The 25,121-nt window shown below is 38.7% G+C and overlaps 1 protein-coding gene across 2 annotated transcripts in view; it reads right to left on the bottom strand.

Annotated features, from left to right (window-relative positions):
• The window catches only part of LOC115218253 (E3 ubiquitin-protein ligase MIB1), a 215,141-nt gene that overhangs the window by 40,865 nt on the left and 149,155 nt on the right, over positions 1–25,121 (bottom strand). The gene's annotated exons all lie outside the window — the stretch shown is intronic.

Below are 25,121 nucleotides of genomic sequence, written 5' to 3'. Positions count from 1 at the left end.
AGAGGGAAATACAGAAATATCAAACTGTTAGACTAGATTATGTAAAAGAAAGTTTTATAGATCAATTGATTAAGAAGAAAATCTAGATGAGATGCAATTCAGCTTCATGCCAGCAAGAAATACAGCTGAAACCTTCTCACAGTACAGGAAACAAAGAGCAGGCCCCGATATCTGGGTTTTATTTACCTAGATAAACCTTTGTGGATTCGGTGAATATCTTTGAGGACCTAGTGAAGGCCTTTGACTGTCCCAAGTTTTGTTAATTCGTGGACACTGAGAAAGTTAGGGGTAGATAAATGACTGCATAAACCATGTACGGAAGTGCAGCCGGTCAGTTAAGAGTTAGCAATGAGTTAAGAGCAGCAAATTTAGTGTTCAAGTAGATATCCAGCAGGATTCAGCCCTGAACCTCCTCCTCCTAATCAGTATACTCCTCCAAGCTACAATAGAAGAGTTTGATCTAAGTTTTATAACAGAATCTTTAGTAGATTTACAGAAGAGATACCAGATGTAGAAATAAAATCTAGAACTAAAATCTATTCACTGTACCATGTTGCCTGTGTAACAAATGGAAACTATTAAACCTACACATATTCAACCCCATACCAGCATTTCTATCACTCTGTCACACTCATCCATCACAAGGCCTATGACTAAGGGATTGCATCAAATCTACTCATACCCCATATATTCTAACCTCACCCTTTCTGTTACTGCCAATCAATGTTTTGTTTCTGCTGTACCACTTGCTATTGACATCTACTACTTTCTGACCAATGTCCACTTCTTTTACAATCCATTACTCTCTCTCTCTCTCTCTCTCCATCTACCATTCTCTCTCTCTCCCTCTCTCCCATCCCATTTGCTTTCTCCATCCAGCCACCCTAGTTATTCTTCTGTCAATGTTCTCCCTTCGATTTATCTTCTTGGTCACATTGCTGTCATAGAAAGAAATAACACATCTTAAAAGTAATATGTACACTTTAAATTTACAAGGTTCACTAATGCAGGTGCCACAATAAAATAATAAAAACGCACCCTGTCCACTCTGTAGAATGACTGGCAAATGAACAGATACAATGTGGAGCTGAGAGAGAGACCTTCACCCTTGTCAAGGACATGACAACCTCTTTCACAACAAAATGTACCAAGTACACTCTCTAAAGTGATTAGTGATAGGAAGGGCATCCAGTGGAGATAAGTGTGATGATGATGATGATGATGTGCACATATATATGTGTGTGTGTGTGTGTGTGTTGTGTGTGTGTGTGTGAGAGAGAGAGAGAGAGAGAGAGAGATTGCACACGTGTATGCCCCTCCCCTCACACACTCGAGAGTTGCTGCTGCTCCTGCTGCTACTGGTGCCACCATCACTACTACCAAAATCAAGGCTACTCTGGTTTTCACTGACAAAGTTAAATTATGATGATTAGAATTTAGTGTTAATTACAAATTAGCTCTTATCTAATTACAAAAATGTATGTATGCATTTCATAAGGGGATGCAGCAGTGGAGGTGGAGCAAATCGCCTGAGGATATAATCTGGTAAATATTATATCTACTTTGGGGGTGAGGTGAGGTGGGGGTAAGGTGAGGTGGGGGTAAGGTGAAGTGGGGTGAGGTGATGTGGGGTAAGGTGAGGTGGGGGTAAGGTGAAGTGGGGTGAGGTGAGGTGGGGTGGAGAGCTAAGGTGAATGAAACATCTGTGGGTAAATATGCATGTATGTGTGTGTGTGTGTGTGAGAGAGAGAGAGAGAGATGAGAGAGAGAGAGAGAGATTGCACACGTGTATGCCCCTCCCCTCACACACTCGAGAGTTGCTGCTGCTCCTGCTGCTACTGGTGCCACCATCACTACTACCAAAATCAAGGCTACTCTGGTTTTCACTGACAAAGTTAAATTATGATGATTAGAATTTAGTGTTAATTACAAATTAGCTCTTATCTAATTACAAAAATGTATGTATGCATTTCATAAGGGGATGCAGCAGTGGAGGTGGAGCAATCGCCTGAGGATATAATCTGGTAATATTATATCTACTTTGGGGGTGAGGTGAGGTGGGGGTAAGGTGAGGTGGGGGTAAGGTGAAGTGGGGTGAGGTGATGTGGGGTAAGGTGAGGTGGGGTAAGGTGAAGTGGGGTGAGGTGAGGTGGGGTGGAGAGCTAAGGTGAATGAAACATCTGTGGGTAAATATGCATGTATGTGTGTGTGTGTGTGTGTGTACATATGAAAGAAAGAAGCTGAAATCCCTTCTCCACCTCACTGAACCCCTCAAATGCTGTAAAGACCATATATGATGCTTCATTGGGATTTTTCAAATATGCTCCCTCTTACCACCACCACTACTAAATTACTTATACAGCTATCTTATTTACCTTAAGCACTCCCAGAAATACCATACACACACTCACACACACACACACACACACATTTTTTACCTACTTTCAAGGTTTCCTGGAATTCAAAAAGGCCAGTCTTCCCTCGAAAAACCCTACTTCCTAACTCCCTCTATCTCCACCACCATCACCACCACCACCATCAATAATCTCTTCACTTCCACCTATCGCAGAAGACAGACAACAAAAATGAAATAATGAAAAACGTGGGGGGAAGAGTAGAGTTTTGGTTACGTTTGGGTGGTGATGCTGACGGTAGCGAAGGGGTGGGTGGGTGGTGTGCACGTTTTCAAAATAGACCTCGAGAAATGGTGATGATGCTGGCAGATAGATGGACAGATACGAGAGAAAAGAGAGACAGTACGTATGAGTACAGATATATAGAGATAGAAATATGTACAGACAGAAAGTTTTATATATGTATATATATATATATAGGTAGAAACAGAAAGACAAAAAAAAATCAAGAAAAGGTATAGAAATACACGGCAATAAAACTTCAGTGGGAGTTGTAGGATGAAGAAGAGAGAAAGACATGTAGAGACCCCTTTTCCTCTTCTTTTTCTTACTGCATCCCCACCAACTCCCTCTAAACACACGTGTGCACACATACACGCACATACGCACAACTGATTTGTAATAGAGAGCCAAAAAGATGGAGGAAAATGAGGGCTAGCCAGCCAACAGTCTACCCCCCACCCCCACCCAAGGATGCAGCAAGGAGAGAGAGAAGGAGAGGAGATGGTTTAAGCCAATAAGACTGTCCATTTAAGGATATCCTACAGGTACCTTTTTAACTAAACCCCTTTTCTTAACCTTCAAATAAATCAAAACCATCCCATGGGCCAATTCTGATATTTCCTTTAATTTCTTTATTATGAGATATGAAATGTATATAGGAAATGTGCAATATGAATATGCAACGTTCATGCATTTCTCAAGGAAGTTCAATGATACTATCTGTAACCTCTACATCTCAAATATACCTGAACACCAACAATACTGGTTTATTTCAAGGAGTACACAACCATGTAAGTAAAAATAGGAACTGATACTATGATCCCAGACTCAGCTTGCCAAAATTTTATCTCTGCTGCAGAGTAACTGACATCCATAATTCTTATATGTCCTACAGGATTAAATTATTCCTTAATTAGACACAAAAAGCTATGAAAGGAATTACATTACATGACTGTGACATTTATGGTTTTCTAAAGGACATGAGCAGTGTTGCAGACTTGTCTAGCCGTAACCTGACAAAGTCAGAAAAACTCAGAGCAAACTGGAAAACTGCTACATAGTTGCTCCACCTGAACAATGTTACTATAAATTTCCTACTTGACAAAACACTTTTGTCTGGCTTAAAGTGGGGTCCTCGTTTTGTACTTTAAAGAGTTGACTCAAAGTACAACATATCTTACAATATATTTGGCTACGACACAGAATTTAGAACTATTTCAATCTAGTCAAATATTTATGGAAGTTTTTTGCAAGTAAAACTCACTGACAACAACCAATCTTTTCAATAACAATCCATCCTGAACTATTCCTGGTTCCATCCTACCTTCCCTTTCAAGACCACTCTTGGTTTTATTATACCAGTTTACTCAAGACACCTGACTACAAAACATACTAGTAGAAGACACTTGACCAAGATGCCAAGCAGTGGAACTGAACCCAAAATCTTGTGGCTACAAAGTGAACTTCTTAACTATATGACCATGCTTACACCTATATAACATATAATATATATTATTATACAATATTAGCATGTTGTTATGTTCTGAGTTCAAATTCTGCCAAGGTCGACTTTGCCTTTCATCCTTTCGGGGTTGATTAAATAAGTACCAGTTAAGCACTGAGATCGATGTAATCGACTTAATCCCTTTGTCTGTCCTTGTTTGTCCCCTTTACGTTTAGCCCCCTGTGGGCAATAAAGAAATAAATATACATATTGAATAAAATTTTAAATAATTTTATCATTACACAATAACAGCAATGGTTTATATTTCTTTACTCGTTTCAGTCATTAGACTGTGGTCATGCTGGAGTACCAGGTGTCATAAGGGTTTTTTTAGTTGTACAAACTGACACCAAGGTTTATTTCTTAAGCAGAGTACTTATTCTATTGGTCTCTTTTGTGAAACTGCTAAGTCACATGGACATAAACACACCAGTGCCGGTTGTCAGGCAGTGTTGGGGGAAAAACACAGACGCACACACACAGATTCACACACATACATATATAATAATGATGATGATGATGATGAAATTATTTTGTATAGTGCTCAGGTGCACTACAACTCATCAAAGGTGCATGTATAGTACATAGAAATATGTACAAAAGTCAGGATATACACACACATACATACGATGGGCTTCTCAGTTTCCATCTACCAAATCCACTCACAAGGCTTTGGTTGGCCCAAGCTATTGTAGAAGACACTTGCCCAAGGTGCCACACAGTGGAACTGAACCTGGAACCATGTGTTTGGTAAGCAAGCTTTCTTATCACACAGCCACACCTAACAACTATAATTTTTAAAGATAAATTATAGTAGTTGTTATTGACATTGTGATTTTGGCAATCAAACAAGTTTATCATAATATCACATTTAATTTTGTTTTTATTAAGTCAAAAAAACTTTATGAATGCATCAATCACACTCACCCCTTCAGCCTCCTTGGTCCCCAATGCCCATGTGAAATTTTCCACCACTACCCATCCAACCCCCGGGTACTGTACTACCTACTTGGTGAAGTATTGTATTATACTAATTAACAATAATAGAGATTTCTCTCATAAGAACAAAACTATTATTATCAATTCTTCAATATTAGCAGTTTTCTTTCGGCAGTGAGAATCTTTAGCACACTAGGTATAATGCTTAGCAGCATTCCATCAATCTTTATGTTCTGAGTTCAAATCCTACTGAAGTCAACTTTGCCTGTCGTTCTTTCAGGAGTCAATAAGATAAGTACCAGTTGAACACTGGGGTCAATGTATTCAATTTACTCCCTTCCCCGAAATTACTGGCCTTGTGACAAAATTTGAAACCAATATTAGGCAGGTTTTGAACTCGGAATATTGTGCTCACAATTTTGCCATCTACTGCAATAATAGTGTGTGTGTGTGTGTGTGTGTTGGTCAATGCTATCAGGCCTCGGTACTTGACTGATACTTTGTTTTATCATTTCTGAAAGGATGAAAAGTGAATCTGACCCCCAGCAGCAGCAGTATGTGAACTCAGGGGGTATAGAGCCAGAAGAAAAGCCACAAGGTATTTTCTTCACTGCTCTAACAATTCTGCCAATCCATCACTCACACCCAACATCATAATAATACAGTGTGTGTGTGTGTGTGTGTGTAGACAGACAAACAGACAAATAGGATATGATGAGGGAAACAAAGATGTGATTCTACATAAAATTTCTTGTGGATGAGGTTCTCTGTGATCTAAGTTTGAAACTAACTTTGTCTTTCATCCCTTTAGCGTCAATAAGGGGAGTAGTGTAGTGTACTATAGTGCATGGGATTGTTATAATAGTGTAGCACGAGTGGGTACCGCAGTGTTTGAGGGAGTGTTGTAATAGTGTACTATGCGGGAGTGATGCAATGGAACACTGACACAGTGTGAAAGAGTGCAATGCCAGAACTGCACCCTACACAGATACCAGAGTACAGCAGAGTTAAAAATACTGCAGAATGTGAACTGGAATATTGTAGTACATCAGACAGAGGAACTGTTTGAAACAGTGCACAAGACTAGATAGAACTTTGTAGTGCATTCATGCAATAGAGGGAATGATGGAAAGAAATTTGCTTCCCAACCACATGGCTCTGGGTTCAGCTCCACTGTGTGACACCTAGGTCAAGTATTTTCTATTACAGCTTCAGGCCAACTCAAAGCCTTATGAGTAGATTTGGTAGATGGAAACTGAAAGAAACTTGTGTGTGTGTGTGTGTGTGTGTGTGTGTGTGTGTATGTGCGCGCGCTTGGTGATTCAGTAAAAAGACCAATAGAATAAGTATCGGGTTTTACAGAAAATATAACAAATACTGAGGGGTCAATTCGTTCAACTACAAAATTCTTAAAGGCAGTGACTCAGCATGGCTGCAGTCTAATGACTGAAACAAGTGTAAAAGTAAAAAGACAAAACACAAGACAAGACTTTTCAATAAACCAAACAGATGAAGTGATAGAAACACTGCACAAAATTAAATAGAACTCTGTGGTACATCAAACTCTGCTTTTCAAGAGAACATTAGCAATACTGCACAAAACTAGAGAGGGCTTTGTAATAAGCCATACAATAGAGGGAGTGTTAGATATATTGCACAACACTAGACAGAACCTTGGAGTACACCAAACAGAGGGTGTGTTAAGAAATACTACAAAACAACCTCTTTATATCTCTCTCCATTCTGACATTGAAATAAAGCAGCAGTTGTTATCTGGGGCAGAGAGAGAGAGAAAGAAAGAGAGAGATGAAGTGAGGGAAGAGGTGTTAGAAGTATTGGTCTTTTATCAGGACAAACTGGGCCTCAACTTCATAAATGAGGAAAAGGGAGAGGTCTTGTCTAAGCTGATATTATTTTAAAGAATGTAGCTACCATTTTTTATTACTCAAATGACAAATTGAACCTACATCTGTAAGAAGCTTGCCTCTCGCTCTCTCTCTCTCTCTCTCTCTCTCTCTCTCTCTCTTTCTCTCTCTCTCTCTCTCTCAAACACAAATTATAACCAGATGTTTGTTTCCACCATTCTTCAACTCTGCTACAGTGGAACATGTTTCATGCTGAACTCACTCACTGGATAGTAGTACAACTAGTTATCAAGTGAAAGAAAACTGAAATATCCCATTCTACCAATAGGCTGATTTGATTAAACTAACTATACTAACTAAAAAATAATGAAATGTTCCATTTAACCAATAGACATTTGATTCAACTAAAGTAACCCCTAACCCCCAGAATGGAATCTTCCAATTTGCCAAAAGACATGTTTGATTAAACTACCCTACCAAAATGGAATATTCCATTTTCAGTAACAGATATGTTTGATTAAACTAAACAAAAAGGTGGAATATTCCATTTAAGAAACAGACTATTTTATTAAATTAAACTAACCAAAAATTCATTAACAAGAAATAAAAATCAAAAGTAAGAGATAGAAAAACACTTCCAAAGATATCTTTGTGAATGTTAGGGAGACCATACTGTCCCCATAACACTCTGTAATGTTGATTCAATTCTCTGTACTCATTCAATGTGAAGTGATCCTTGTTCTTTTCTAGGGTCTGCGGTGATTTTCATCCAGTTATCAGGGTTAGATGTTCCTTTAACTTCCAGTTGCGACTATCCCCAACTAGGCTTGCCAATTTCTCTGTATATTACAACCTGCCCATCACCACCAATATCTTAACTTTTTTTCTGCTAGTAACATCATTATACAGATATCACTGTGCAGTGTTCTGGTAGCCATTTTTTGCCTATCTTGTGATGTCTAATTTGAACAGTTTGGATTTTTCTAGTGCTTGCCTCATTTTCCCTCTCAGTTTATCAGCCTGTGTCTTGGATATTTTCAAAGCTACCTTATCAATAGGGGCTATCACAACTAGGTATAGAAAATGCTTGATAATTGCCATCAAGCTGTGCCCCTTTCCTTAGAGGTAATTAATTGACGATTGCTGTTATTAACAACCGCTTTCACTGGTTGGTGGTGAACCTTGAACCTCCATACCACACACAATCTTATAAGCCCTTTATATCAAGGAGGAACAAAAACGATCTCCATACAGTTTGAAGGATTATTTTTATATCTTAACACACAAAGGGAAGTAATTCTGAGAGATTCATTGTGATAGAATTGACGTTTCACCACTACCCGACAACCAACATTATTTCATCTTCTCTTACACACACGAAATTCTGTCTGTCCATCCGGGACCCCTCTATTTCAGTCTACATTTGCTCTACATAGACATATTATACCTTTTTGGAATCAGGATGATCCAAGAATTGAAAATCCGTCCTTCATTTGGTTCTTGAACATCCAGCATTGGGATCAAGTCTGGATGAGGATTTGTCATATGTTAACAGTTGAAAATTCAAATTTTAAAAGAACTCAAAAAATTTGTGAACTTTTTCATTTAAACTGAATTTAAAGAAATACCATATTGGCAGGGTACCAGTAAATGCTTTACTATTATTGCTCTCTAGTTTTGGATCACAGGTCCAATTAGCCCTCAGCAGGAGCTAGCTCAAAAGTCTGCATAGGAAAGTATAAAAGCTGAGTGAACGGAAAGGAGGTACAGTTAGATAAAATCTCCAAGCAGTTTAAATACATAAATCTCTACTAAGTGGCTAAAAAGTATCATCAGCAGAAGGACACACAGGCGTCATGACCTGGATGTGGCCCAGCTTCCTTCAAGTGTAAGAAGTTACAGGCTGAAACACTTACTGGAGTGGGGTTTCTTCTCTGAAGACCCTTCTGCTGTTCAGCTCCCTTGAGAGTTTCTTACTACTGTATTTAGTGTACCTTGACCTGATCAGATTTGCATTAGTAAGGCTTAAACAGATACTGTTGGAGCCTATTTCCATGTATGTTTAATGCTATTCAGTCAAGAAATGATTTTTTTTCCAGTGTAGGAGTTCACTATGAAAATGGTATTTCAACCAGCAGTTATAATGGATGCCTTCCCTTAAAAAGGTATGCCCTGCTCTTTCTGCCACCTTTCATGGTCTCTCAGAATTGAACAATGATTTGAAAGTTAGAGCAGGTGAAATTAGCTTAAGATCTCTACATCTTCAGTAAGTGCCTTTTACTACAGCCCTGGGCCAACCAAAGACTTGTAAGTGGATTTGATAGCTGTCAACGGAAACTGAGAGAAACCCACTGAATACATACCTAATACATATATGCATGTATGTCTTCATGTGTACCCTTCTCTAGACATACCATGATGGCAGTAAAAGAGTGCCATCGCCATGCAAATGATTGTCTATTTTCAATCTTCTATGAAAAACATATCTGGCACTGGGAAAATATTACCTTCCTTGGAAACAAGTGAAGGTCAATGACAAGAAGGGCAACTAGTAGCAGAAAATCTGCCCCCCAAAATCCTGTTTGAACCTTGCAAGCATGGACGAGTAGATGTTAAATGATGATGATCTGGACCTTTTCCCCCTTCCTGTCAGACACCATCTCATCACTGTATTACCCTTCCTTTATTCACTGTAATATGCAACCCTGATAAACACATTTCCCAGTACAAATGGTGACAATGTATTTTCATACAGGGTGTTATGGGTAAATTGTCACCATTTTATAATTTTAATTTTGCACATGTATATTGTTTGTTTTTAATTTTGTTGACTACACAGTATAGTAGGGTCAGTTGGGCGCCATCTGTAAGAAAAACAGCACCATGACACAAGTCACTCTGCCAGAAATTTGGAAACAACATACTGTACTGCTTGGCATTCATGACACAAGCTCCAATACAAACATTTCAGAATGTTTGGGTGTCAATCTTAGGACAGTGCAGAGAAAAGAGTTGGATGGTATGGCAGCTCAGAAAACTCACTCTGATCGTTTTGCTGGTGGGATCCAGGCCATGATTGACAACAATCCTTCCATGTCAATCAGGTCTATCGCCAGGAACATGGGAGTGTCTGAGTTTCTTATCAGGCAGGTAGCACATGAAGACATTTGGTATTCTTCATACAAGACGAAAAAGGGCCAAGTCATCAAGGACAAGAGAAAAGACCATGCTATGAAGCTTTTGAACAAACTCAAGCACTCCCTCCAACTGAACATGCTTTTGTTTTTCTCAGACGAGGAAAAATTCTGCCATGATCAGATGATGAACACACAGAAACAACTGTTGGCTTGCCTTGTCCTCAAAACACAAACTGAGTGTGATAAAAATCAAACATTCAGTCAACATCATGGTGTTTAGAGTGGTCACTAGTGATGGCGACATTATGTCTACATTCATTTTCCAACACAGCCTCAGATTCAACATGGAGGCCTACATCAAGTGCCTGGAGGAGGTTGTGCTGCCCTGGGTCAAAAGGGTGGCTGCTGGAAGACCCTATGTCTGGCAACAGGACTCTGCACTATGGCACACAAGTAAGACAACCCAGTCATGGCTGTCGGACAATTTCTGTAACCACATTGCTCTTAACATCTGGCCACTTAACTGCCTAGACTGTAATCCCCTTGATTATTATGTGTGGGGCGCAGTTGAGCGAGAGACCAACAAAACTCCTTGTAACACCAAAGATGAACTGAAGGCAAGTATTATGGAAGCATTCACCAACTTAAACATGAAGACCATCCAGAAGAGTTGCAAGAGATTCTGAAGTTGTCTGGAGGTCGTGGTTGAAGCCAATGGCAATTTTATTGAATAAATTTACTCTTTAGTATTTCAAGATAGTTTTATGTAATTTTGGTAAATATATCTGTTAAAATAAGATGTTAGTGTTATTTTCATTTTTGTGTAATCTAGACAACAGTTTATTCATTGCACCCTATATATATATAATATATATATATATATGCATACATATGTACACATAAAAACATACATTTTTACATACATACATACACATATACACAAACATATACATATATGACTATATGTGATATATATATATACATATATATCATATAATATATATATATATATACATATATATCATATATATATATATATATATATATATATTATCATATAATATATATATATATATATATATATATCATATATATATATATATATATATATATATATCATATAATATATGGTACCAGTGCCGGTGGCACACACTTTGTGGTACCAGTGCCGGTGGCACACATGAGAACCATCCGAACGTGGCCGTAGCCAGTTCCGCATCGACCGGCCTCCGTGCTGTGGGCACGTAACAAACACCATCCGATCATGGCCGTTCGCCAGCCTCATCTGGCACCTGTGTCGGTGGCACATAAAAAACACCTTCCGAAGACCCGGCAAGACTAGTCAGTCCACCTGTGCATACCTTCCTTCTTGTGACACTTGTGAAGACCGGTTGAGGCAAGTGAAAATCAAATCAAATCAAATCAAAATAGACAAAATAGATGAACATCAATGGAATTTGTATCTTGTGGTACCAGTGCCTGTGGCACACAAGAAATCCATCAGTGCCGTAGTCAGTGCGGTGGGCACATGACAAACACCATCCGATCGTGGCCGTTCGCCAGCCTCATCTAGCACCTGTGTCGGTGGCACATAAAAACACCATCCGAAGACCCGGCAAGACTAGTCAGGCCATAACCCATGGCCCCTACCTGGGACGTAGTCAGTCCACCTGTGCATACCTTCCTTCTTGTGACACTTGTGAAGACCTGTTGAGGCAAGTGAAAATCAAATCAAAACAAATCAAAATAGATGAACATCAATGGAATTTGTATCTTTGTGGCACGTGGCACATAAGAAAACCATCCGAACGTGGCCGTTGCCAGTACCGCATCGACTGGCCTCCGTGCTGTGGGCACGTAACAAACACCATCCGATCGTGGCCGTTTGCCAGCCTCATAAAAACACCATCCGAGCGTGGCCGTCTGCCAGCCTCGTCTGGCACCTGTGTCGGTGGCACATAAAAACACCATCCGAGCGTGGCCGTCTGCCAGCCTCGTCTGGCACCTGTGTCGGTGGCACATAAAAACACCATCCGAGCGTGGCCGTCTGCCAGCCTCGTCTGGCACCTGTGTCGGTGGCACATAAAAACACCATCCGAGCGTGGCCGTTTGCCAGCCTCGTCTGGCACCTGTGTCGGTGGCACATAAAATCACCCACTACACTCTCGGAGTGGTTGGCGTTAGGAAGGGCATCCAGCTGTAGAAACACTGCCAGATCTGACTGGACTGGTGCAGCTTTCGGGCTCCCCAGACCCCAGTTGAACCGTCCAACCCATGCTAGCATGGAAAGCGGACGTTAATTGATGATGATGATGATGATGATATATATATATATATAATAATATATATATATATTAATATATATATATATATATATATATATAATATCATCATCATCATCATCGTCGTTTAACGTCCGTTCTCCATGCTAGCATGGGTTGGACATATATATATATATATTATATATATAATATATATATATATATATATATATATATATATCATCATCATCATCATCATCATCATTTAGCGTCCGTTTTCCATGCTAGCATGGGTTGGACGGTTCAACTGGGGTCTGGGGAGCCCGAAGGCTGCACCAGGCCAGTCAGATCTGGCAGTGTTTCTACAGCTGGATGCCCTTCCTAACGCCAACCACTCCGAGAGTGTAGTGGGTGATTTTATGTGCCACCGACACAGGTGCCAGACGAGGCTGGCGAACGGCCACGCTCGGATGGTGTTTTTATGTGCCACCGACACAGGTGCCAGACGAGGCTGGCAGACGGCCATGCTCGGATGGTGTTTTTATGTGCCACCGACACAGGTGCCAGATGAGGCTGGCGGACGGCCACGATCGGATGGTGTTTGTTACGTCCCCAAAGCACGGAGGCCAGTCTATGCGGTACTGGCTACGGCCACGTTCGGATGATTTTCTTGTGTGCCACCGGCACTGGTACCACAAAGATACAAATTCCATTGATGTTCATCTATTTTGATTTGTTTTGATTTGATTTGATTTTCACTTGCCTCAACAGGTCTTCACAAGTGTCACAAGAAGGAAGGTATGCACAGGTGGACTGACTACGTCCCAGGTAGGGGCTACGGGTTATGGCCTGACTAGTCTTGCCGGGTCTTCGGATGGTGTTTTTATGTGCCACCGACACAGGTGCCAGATGAGGCTGGCGAACGGCCACGATCGGATGGTGTTTGTTGCGTGCCCACAGCACGGAGGCCAGTCGATGCGGTACTGGCTACGGCCACGTTCGGATGGTTTTCTTGTGTGCCACCGGCACTGGTACCACAAAGATACAAATTCCATTGATGTTCATCTATTTTGATCTGATTTGATTTGATTTTCACTTGCCTCAACAGGTCTTCACAGGTCTTCACAAGTGTCACAAGAAGGAAGGAAGGTATGCACAGGTGGACTGACTACGTCCCAAGTAGGGGCCACGGGTATATATATATATATATATATATATATATATTATATATATATATATATGTAAACACACATACACACAGACATCTTTGCAAATATATCTTTGGGTGGGTGAGTGGGAGTGTGTTTCGACAGCAGAAAGGTAGCTACATGTAGTATGGGAAGGATTAGTAATTCACCAGAATCTTAGAGAACATCAGGGAAGGATTCTATAATAAACTACTCAAGTTTCACTGTAACTTCACAGCTGGGAGGATCCTTCTGTACCCAACTTGGCTCCCTCACTTCAGCTATGCAAAGGTGAATGCCCTGAACATATTACCCAAAATAGAAGCAAGAATCTCGTAAAAGCCTTCCTGAGCAATCAGATCACATTTTTCACACACACACGCACACATAAACGTGCATGCATACACATGTATGTATAAGTATGTGTGTATGCACATGCATGCATCTGTGAGTTTATACACACACAGATATACACACACACACACAGATATATATATATATATATATATATATATATATATATATATATACTTTATTAATACTTTATTTAATAAAGCATATTACTCTATCACTGGTATTTGAGTACTCTTTTTTCCACCTTGTTTCACATTTATGTGTTTACTCCGGTATATATATATATATATATATATATATATCTGTTGATTTGCTAAGAATTAATAAATAGCAGAACTCAAAACCTAAATGTAGAGTATTCTTTAATTCATTATAAATGAAAGACTTATAATTCCAGAACTTACTTTCTCTGTTAGTCTGATTGTTATACCTCTTGTGTGTCCATAGCCCAGAATGGCTATATTCTTTTGCTCTTTTATTTGTTTCAGTCATTTGACTGCAGCCATGCTGGAGCACTGCCTTTAGTCGAACAAATTAATCCCAGGACTTATTCTTTGTAAGCCTAGCACTTATTCTATCAGTCTGTTTTTGCTGAACAACTAAGTTACAGGGACATAAACACACCAACATCAGTTGTCAAGCAAATTACCGAATGTGATATCCTGTCAAAACACATCCTCCAAGTTCACAAGTTCTAAGTACAATAGTTTACTCTTAACCAAGTATTTCTCCAGTGGCTGCCTCACTAGGAAGATTCCGTACAGGGTACCTGTTCTGGATACTAAGTTCAACTCATCTGGGTCTCCTCCATCACAGATCAGTTGTGCTGTAATTTTCTTCGTGACCTTCACAACATGATCCAGTATTTTGATTCCCTTATAATTTCCTCTCCATAAGGTGTCTTCTTTGTCTCGGTAACATTTCACAATCATACCACTACACCTGTCATTGGCTACAACACCGTTCTTATGATCAAATTAACCATCTGAGAAGTAACCATGTATCCTACCTCAACAGACATTATGAGTATCTCTGCACCTATCCTGATTGCCGGTCAGCATGAAGTAGCCCCTCTTTATCCAATACATTCTCCACATTAAACAGCCTCTCAGCAGTTCGATGCCATTTTCTGGTCTTCCCTGCCAATGATGAGTATACTCTCATCCTTCTGAATACACTTCTCACCAATGACATCTCATTTCTCTTTCACACACTGTCATCAACACTTCATGCCTCTCTTCTTCACATTGCTGGACATGCTTTAATCTCTTTCTTCCTGCTTCACTTATAACTATACCTGTCATCTAGCTGCCCTTCTAACCACTTGGTAGCACTCCCAGCTATTGCCTGCCTCCCAGATTTTCCTAGCTTGTCTAATTAGCCTTTACCACCCTATCAACCATATCACTTTCATCTTGGCTGGAACTCCACTCCAGCCACATATCTGATCAGTAGCCCTAAGCAGGGTATTTCAACAGAAGTTCCCAATTGTTATCTAGCTATAGCTATCTTAAATTTCTGCCCAACAGTGATACACATCAACACTAGAATTTCTCTAAATCTATTCCCAACAGAACAATTGCTTTTAGTTTCTGTATGTTCCTTCCCTTTATTCATTTCCATGTCTACATAATTCTGAACCTTAAGTCACAAGTCACTACCTCTCTCTATATATACACACACACATATATATGTTCAGGAGTGGCTGTGTGGTAAGAAGCTTGCTTCCCAACTACATGGTTCCAGATTCAGTCACACTTCATGGCACCTTGGGCATGTGTCTTCAGGAAACTGAAAGAAGTCAATCACATCTATGTGTGTGTGTTTTCCCCCGCCCCCATATATATATATATATATGGTATTTTTATATAAGCTTAAAGCTTATGGCGATCATCGTGCAATGACTAAAGAAAATAGTCTAATAAAGGGGCATATAAGCCCTTCACAGAGAAAAAGAAGGCTTTCCTGTTCGCATGGGACTCGAACCCACATCCCTTTGTTAACGTGACTGTGTTACTTTACACCAGCATATTAGCCTCTCTCTTTCTGTCAAATTTTAAGAACTATATTAGTTTGTATTTCAGTTCTATATTTAAGAGATGAGGAATTATGTACATTATTTACATTTGAAGGATATTTGTCCTCATCTTGTTTGTTGTTAACACAACGTTTTGGCTGATATATGCTCCAACCTTCATCAAGTGTCTTGGGGAAATTTCAAACCTGGGTTCTCATTCCTAAGATATTTTTCGATGTTGTTATTATTATGAAGGCTGGAGGGTATATCAGCCAAAACGTGTTAACAACAAACAAGATGAGGACAAATATCTGACTAATGTAAATAAGGTAAATAATGTAGTTCGTATTTGTTCTATATAAACAAACTTTCAACATGCTTTCAGTGTGAATGGTTTTTTTTATACGGCTCTGTATTTTACAATCTTGTAAATAATAATAATGGTATCTTTGCACCGAAAGCATGTATATATATATATATATATTATATATATATATATATAATATATATATATATATATATATATAAAATACTAATTTTCTTCCTATCTTTATTTTTCACAGTTTTCATGTTTTACATTCTAAGTGTATTAATTTGTTAAACCAGTTACAAGGAAACCCAGGGATGTAGAAAAAAGGGGTGCAAGGAGGGAAGGGCTTTTATCCCCAGGTGCGGTTATGATGAAGTAGCAAAATTTTTTTCTACCCGAACATACTTATTAATGAAAGCCAGGGCACTGAAAAAGTGACTTTTGTCTCCAGGTGTTCAGAATTCTTGTTACACCATTGAGTACTGCTATACGAAGTTGTGCACATCATAGTCATATGTATACATGGATATGAATTTGTATATAAACATTCATATATATATATATGTAATACTAGTGTGTGTGTGTATGTGTATATTACATGGAGATGTATGCATGTGTGTGTGTGAAATATGTAATATCCCAAGATATAGTGAACCTTACAACAGTGTCCCTATGGTTCCATTTTGGAGTCGGCCCAAGGAAAAGGAATATATGTGTGTGTGCCTACATACACATATATATCATATGTAGGCATGCACACACACATATATATCATACACACACATGTGCATGCATGAGTGTGTGTGTGAAAGTGTATGTATACATGCAGACATGGTTTTTACATGTGTGCATATGTGTGCACACACACACATACACACATGATTCTCTGTAACCATTCCTAATGACACAATGGACTAAATCCATTTTCATCTTTGTTTTCTTATTTATCACTTCAATATGTCTTTGCAATATTTTTGCTGTATCTGTGTTCAGGCATGTTTGTGTATGCATTTGTGAATATATATATACATATGATTATACATGTATACACACACATGCATGAATATATGAATGTGCATATATATATATATAATTTATATATATATATTTATGTATGTATGTATATCGTCAATGTATCATATATCGGAAAAAGAAACACACTTTAAAGCATAGAGCAGTAATGTATTAAAAGTAATTAAATTTATGTCCAGTCATAGGGTGACCAAAGGTTAAGGTCTTTGTGGATGCAAAGCCATTGGTCACTTTATGACCGGACATAAACTTAATTATTTTAATATGTGTGTGTGTGTGTGTGTGTTATATATATCTATATATATACATACACACACACAATGAAATTAAATAAATGACTAAGGAATAGGAAATTATGCAATGACCTTCATTATCTTACAGTTGTTTCTGCTACGAAACGCAGTGTACCCAGAAGTGGGTACTTGTGCATCACCTTGTTTCAGCTTCCTGTTAATTTGCCATTTATGTAATTTCATACTTACACTCTGTATGCTACTAACACTTCCTGCTGAAGCATATGTATACTGAGTTCTAACACCAGGCTATTAGTATTTCTAGGCCTAAGCAAAACATAAAAATATGTAGATGAATATGATGATGATGTAAATATTTAGTCTGCCTGCGATTTCACAGGTTCAGGTTTATGTGCTATTCAATAAATATGAGCTTGTGGTTTTGTATAAGTATGTGTATATAGGCGTCTACTTTCAACAAAGAAATTTGTCTAAGTATACAACTAAATATACAGTGCAGCCGCTGGCTCTCCAGACTTCAGTGAAATCGTCCAACCCATGCCAGCATGGAAAATGGACGTTAAATGATGATGATGATGATGTTGCCATATATATGATATACATCATCATCACTTAACATCCATTTTCTATACTGGCATGGGTTGGACAATTTGACAGGAGCTGGTAAGCCAGAGGGCTGCACCAGTCTCTGATCATCTGTTTTGGCATGGTTTCTATGGCTGGATGCCCTTCTTAATGCCATCCACTTTACAGAGAATATTGGGTACTTTTTGTGTGGTGCTTGTATGAGTACCTTTTTACATGGCACGAGTACTGGTGCTTATTATGTGGTGCCAGCATGGCTGCTTTTTATGTGGTGTTGGCACAGGTATGAATGCTTTTTATATAGCACCAGTATATATATATATATAATATATATATATATATTCTGTAATTATAAACATAATTATAATCAAGGGTCAGCTAATTGCTTCACCAAAACCACATTTAGAAATAGGTAAATGCCTTTTCTACTACCAAAAAGATCTCCCAGATAGTAACACACTTTTTTACATAGGCAAAAAGAAAATCTGAGTTGTGTGGATTCATTATTTTTTTCTTTTTGCCTATGTAAAAAAGTGTGTTACTGTCTGGGAGATCTTTATGGTAGCAGAAAAGGCATTTACCTATTTCTAAATTCGGTGCGTGTCAAAGCAATTACCTGACCCCTGGTTATAATTATATTTATAATTATAGAATATTTGTGTAATTTTACCTAAAAAGGTTATTTCAATGTACCGATTGATTAATTAATTAATTGATTTTACCCTTTTATTATTATATATATATCTATCATCATTTTTTCAATCTGCAGAAAAACGGGTAAAATTTGCCCTGTTTATAATTATACAATATGTTACATGTGTGTGTGTGTTTAAATGTGTACGAATATATATACATACACACACACACAAGCATACACATATACATATATATGCATACATACATACACATACATAATACACATAAATATATAAATATACTGCATTTTAAATATTTGTTATCACACATACTCTTTGGATATTTTGTGGATTTTCAGATAGTTGGAGTGGAAGCATGAGAAAGCCTTCCACCTTTCAATTTTCAAATAGCCAATATCTGTAGAAGCACTTCATGTGCTAAACACCAGGAATATATATTCCTGCTATATATATAGCAATTCACTTGCTACACACACACACACAAAGGAATTGAGAGGAGTAAGAAACAGAAATAATGTATGATACCAAATATAAGACATCTGTTTGACTCTGTAAAAACAGACATATTTGATAGTGTACATTTCTTTCTCTTTACTTTGTCTCTCAATTCTTTTCCTTCTCTTTGATAACAGGTATCACCAAAAACATCATTTTCTCCTCTATTTCTTCCTTGCATGTCTTTATCATTGTGTGCACCTTTCTCCGAATGACAGGGATTCAACAGTTTAACTGGATCCAGTAGATCCAAGAACTGCATCATGTTCCCGTATCTGCTTTGGCATCGCTTCTACAGCTGGATGCCCTTCCTAACACTAACCACTTAAAAGTGTAAGATGAGTGCTCTTCTTGTGCCACCGGCACCACTGAGGTGGACATGCAGCTTGCAAGCCTATGAACCTAAGGGGAGAGGCTTTATGCTAGGGGCTGAGGGTTAAGATATGAAAAAAGTGGACGAGGAAGAGCATGCTCTTGCTGTAGGGGAGTTGCATGGCTGTTCACATTTAGGAGTGGTTTAGGAAAGAAATCAGTAGTAGATGTCAAGAGTGGTGTTGAAGTGTCCAAGCAGTACCTCAAAGTACCAAGTGAACAGAAGCTAGTAAGGACAGAAGAACTAAGAGTGGATGGGAGTCTGCAAAAGTGCATGGGGAAAAGCGGGAGAGGGGAGGCAGGCAACAGCTGTAAGAATTGGGTAGGGCTGAAGAGGTGGGGGACCGCCAATGGTACCCCTGAAGTGGGGAAGTAGAGCAGCTGGATAATAATGATGATGATGATGATGATAGAGATGACATGGGGAGGACAAGAGAGAGAGAGAGAAAGACAATCAGAGATGTGTGCGTAGTCATGCACCTTTGCATATTGCCATGTTGTAAAGCAGTGTATTTCTGAGTGTGAGAGTTTAATGCTTTAAGATAAACATGTATATCCATGTGTATATCTGCATCCAGATAATCCCTATTATATCCTACCAAAACTATTCTCAGCAAGAACCATGTAGTCTCACTAAAGTTCCCATTCAACTCCTCCCAGCACAACCGGCTTAATAGCTATAGTAGTAACAGAAGGCCTCTATATGTGTGTGTGTGTGTGTGTGAGATTACACAAACATACACACACACACAATCATAAACCAAGTTTCCTGTTGCCAGCTGGTCACTTATCTAACTAATGTTGGCAACAGTTATTTTGGTAGCGTGGGATGAGGAGGTGTTTGGGTACATAGGTGGTGGAGGTGGTGCCAGTTGTAATGGTGTATTAGTGGTGGTGGTGGTGGTGGTGGTGAGTTTGGTAATAGTAGTAGTGACAGCGGTGACCATGATAACTGTGACTATGATAGTGGCAGTAGACTATATACAACTGGGTGGTGGATGGGTGGTGGTGGTGGTGGTGGTGGTAAGTTGAGATATACTGAGTCAGGGTGTGGGGAGTGAAGATTTAGGGTAGAGATGTGGGGATGGTAGGATAAGGAGAGATAGACAGTGAGGTATGTGGTGAGAAGATTGTGTGGTGAGGCTGGGTGATATGAGGGGAGGGGCTGTGGATGGAGAGGAAAGGATCTGGGAGGTAGTGCTGAGAAGTAATGAGTGTTAGATGGTGGTGGGGGAGAGGAGGGAAGAGATAAGATGTACAAGACCAGAGAGAAAGAACTGGTACAAAAATAGAAAAGGATGAGGTGAGAAGATTATGTTGGTGGGGCAGAGGATCCTAAACATTTTACACAGACAGTAGGGGATGGGGGAGAAAGGGGGGCAGAGATTGACTTGAGAGTTAATTAAAAGATAGGCACTCCTCTTTCTCCCTCTCTCTCTCTCTCTCTCACCCTTCCCTGCTGAACCCTGTAGGTCTTCTAAAGCAAAGGATCCCCCAAATTTTTAACCAGAAAAGGGGCCACATATGGATATTAAAGATGCTAGGCAATCTGACACCCCTTACACCCACCAACACTGCATGCATGCACGTGTGTGTGTGTGTGTGTTGTGTGTGTGTGTGTGTGTGTGTGTGTGTGTGTGTGTGTGTGTGTGCAAGCATGCATGCATGCGTTTGTGTTGCCTTAGTTACTAGTTCTATCCTTATAGATTACTTACTCAGTACACCACACTTTGTATATACGTGTGTGTGTATGTCTGTGTATGTAACACACACACACACATAATAATAGGGCTGAGGGCAAATTCTTCAGCGGAGCATTCTACATATTACATACACATACACAGCACAGATTCACACAAGTCAAACAGAGAATTGCAAAACTTCAATTAACTGAGACTATGCCCAACAATTACAAGATAAAACTTCCTCTATAGACGTTCAAAATCCAAAAACATGAGAGATAATTCCAATAATATCAGCAAACATAATATTAGGGACAATACATCATCATCATCATCAGACAATACAATTAGGAAAGGACCTTTTCTTTAAAGCTAACCAACAGTATCGCCCGGCATTGCTCGGGTTTGTTTCAACCCTTTAGAATTGGAATTTTTGAAAAGTAAAAATTTTGCATTATGTAGCTTGTTATTCTCTTTAAGTGAACATTTTTCTGGTTGAAATACACTGAAAAATGGCGACACAGCAGTAAAAAAATAGAGATTTCCATAGAAAAAAAGCACCTTTTTGATGTAAATAATTTTTGGTCTTAAAAGGTCTGATTTGAATTTTTTCTTCTACGGAATGAAGAGCAAGCCTTCTTCTATCATACTCTCAATTTTGGTCAACTTGCACCACAGGGTCTTGGAGGAGATAGTGATAGTTGAAGGCTACCAAACCTGCCATACACAGACAACCTCAGCTTTATATATATAGAGATTGGCATGTCCTAATTTTAGATTTCATCAGCAGAGTAAGAATTAGAGATGATCAGTAAATATATTGAACTTGAGGGAAAAGTAATGACACTGATGAGTAGTATCAGCCTTCTTTGTATTAAGAATGTCGCATTATTGGGTGAAAATACTTCAAGTGAGTGTCACATGTATTATAATATAGTGATTTGAAAAAAAAAGACTCTGAGATTATGAGTTCAAACTAATGTGAATTACAATGAAGCTAAAAGAGTGCCCAATACAGTTAAGGCCAATTTTGTGATTCATCCTTCTGGAAGTCAAGATAAGTACCAGTGAAGTGCTCACAAAGTTCCTTTTCTAAATTGCTGGCCTTGTGCCAAAATTTGAAACCATATAAGGCAGTGAGCTGGCAGTGTTGTTAGCATACTAGATAAAATGCATAGTGGCATTTCTTCCGGTTCTTTATATTCTAAGTTCAAATATCGCTGAGGCCAACTTTGTCTTTCATCCTTTCAGGGCCAATGAAATAAAGTATCAGTCAAGTAATGATATCAATATAATCACCTGGTCTCTTTTCATTAAAAAATTGCTAGCCTCATACCAAAATTTGAAACTTATTATTACTACCTCCACCTTAGCGATGGTAGAGGCATTGTTTTCAGTCATGTTTGTCTGTTTGCTTGTCCATGGACAAGATATCTCAAGAACCGCTGGATGGATTCAGATGAAACTTTCAGGGATGTTTGGCCTCGTGACTGGCACAAACTGATTAGACTTTGGGATCAATCCGGTACCGAACAAGGATTCTGGAATTTTTTTTCTTAATTTTTGAGAGTGGTCGGGTTCATTTTTTTAGTATTCTCGTTTGTGAGAGCAGTTGAGTTTATTTCAGATATCCTCATTTTAAAAATCATCTCTGGCTAATCACTGAGAGGACGTTGGTGTTGCCTTGGCAGAGGTTTGCACTCTCTGAGTGCCCTTGTTATTATCATCATCATCATTATTATTTTTATTGTTGTTGTTGTTGTTATTAAGCACTGGGATCAATGTAATCAACTTACCTCTCCCCAAAATTACTAACCTAATACCAAAATTTAAAATGTTCATAATTATCATTAACCCCGAAAGGATGGAAGCCAAAGTCAGTCTTGACAAAATTTGAAATCCATCCTTACACTCTGAGTTCAAATTCTGCCAAGGTCAACTTTGCTTTCCATCCTTCTGCAAATGAAAAAGTAAGAACCAGTCAAGCACCAGGGTTGATATAATTGACTCACCTCCTGAAACCCCCAAAATTTCAAACCTTGTTGACTATAGTAGAAAGGATCATCATCATCATCATCATTTTATTTACTGAAATTAAGATTTAAATTTTTTATTGTTTTATTTTTACAGAATCAAAATCAAAAACAGCCTTATAAGAAGAATAAGGCTGCTCCGTATCTTGTAAAAATGATTCCATCAACTTTAGTGTAGAAGCAGCTACAAGACTGCCTACAAAGGGTCAATATATGACACCCACCCAGAACAGCTGGGACAATCTAACCATCTTCAACAATCAAGACGTGGCACTGGGAGAAATGCAACACTGCAAACAAGTGCTTTTATATGTTGAGTTATGATGACGCAAGAGCCAGTTAGTCTGTTATGGGAGGAGTACAATGACGGTTTTTTGTTAGTAACATATAATCTCACCACGCAGAATATGTTGATAACAAAGCTACATAAATTCAAAACCTCCATACACTTCACTTTATACAATCAACAAACTTTAGCAGAAAAATTCCTGTGAACTTCCTCTTTTTCTAGGCAAGTCTGGTGACTTCTATCATACTCCTCAGTATAAATTCTCTTCTATTCTAAGCACAAGGTCCAAAATTTTAGGGGAGGGGGCCAGTCGATTAGATTGACCCTGAAAGGGTGAAAGGCGAAGTCGATGTCGGTGGAATTTAAACTCAGAATATAAAGACAGACAAAATACTTCTAAGCATTTCACCCAGCTTGCTAATGTTTCTGCCAGGTCACTGCCCTTCCACAATATATATTATAAATGAGGAAACCCAGTTCTCTGTCATAATCTTTATTCATCTTATATACTAGATGTAAATTCTAAGAACTCATAAGCAATGGTACTGTGATATTTAGACATATGTTTATAATCTTTTATCTTTTACGTGTTTCAGTATGTGGCCTGCTGCCATTCTGGGGCACCACTCTGAAGATTTTTAGTTGAACAAATAGACTCCAGTAAAGGTTTTTTTTTTTTCTTTTCTAAATCAGGTTCTTATTCTATCTACCTCTTTTGCCGAACCATTAAGTTACAGGGAGATAAATAAACCAACACCAGTTGTTAAGCAGTGAGTTGGTGATATACACACACATTTGGAGAGAAGATTTTTTCTGAAAGAGTTAAGATTGAGAAGAGAACCTTTTTAGAAAGTCGAAAGGCACTAACCTTTGAGAAGGGATTTCACAAAATGTGTGTGGCATTTTGCTTTTATAGATGTGCAAGCACTTTCAGTTCAACGTTAAGAACTTTCTAAAAAGGTTCTTTTCTCAATCTTAACTCTTTGAGAAAAAATATTCCCTCCAAATATTATAACTGTATCAAGGAATTTCCAAAACACTCCATATATATATATATATATATATATATGATGGGTTTCCAACCAGTTTCTGCCTACCAAATCCACTTACAAGGTACTGGTTGGCCCAGAACTATGATAGAAGATACTTGCCCAAAGTGCCACATGGTGGGACTGAACCTGAAAACCACCAGGTCACAAAGCAAGCCTCTTTACCACACAGCCATTCTAGTGCCTATAATGTATAACTATTTCAAAATTCAATGTTAAGGTAGTGTAAAGCATAAGTTTAAACCCATCATTTTCTTAAAACAAACCAACATTTTTCTCTCTCTGTCGAACCCCCATCTCTTTCCATCCTTCCTTCTTCACTTCTTACCCTGTCTCCAATCTCTATCTCTCTCTCTGCCATTCATTTTACCTGCTCTTCATGCTTTCCCTTCCTTTATTCTTCTCTTCACTCCTTACTACATCATTGTGAAGGTGTGTTGCCTAGTGTTTAGGGTATTCAGCTC

Source organism: Octopus sinensis, linkage group LG13, assembly GCF_006345805.1.
Source record: "Octopus sinensis linkage group LG13, ASM634580v1, whole genome shotgun sequence".
In the NCBI taxonomy this organism is placed as follows: domain Eukaryota; kingdom Metazoa; phylum Mollusca; class Cephalopoda; order Octopoda; family Octopodidae; genus Octopus; species Octopus sinensis.
This window is presented reverse-complemented; position numbering and strand designations above follow the sequence as displayed.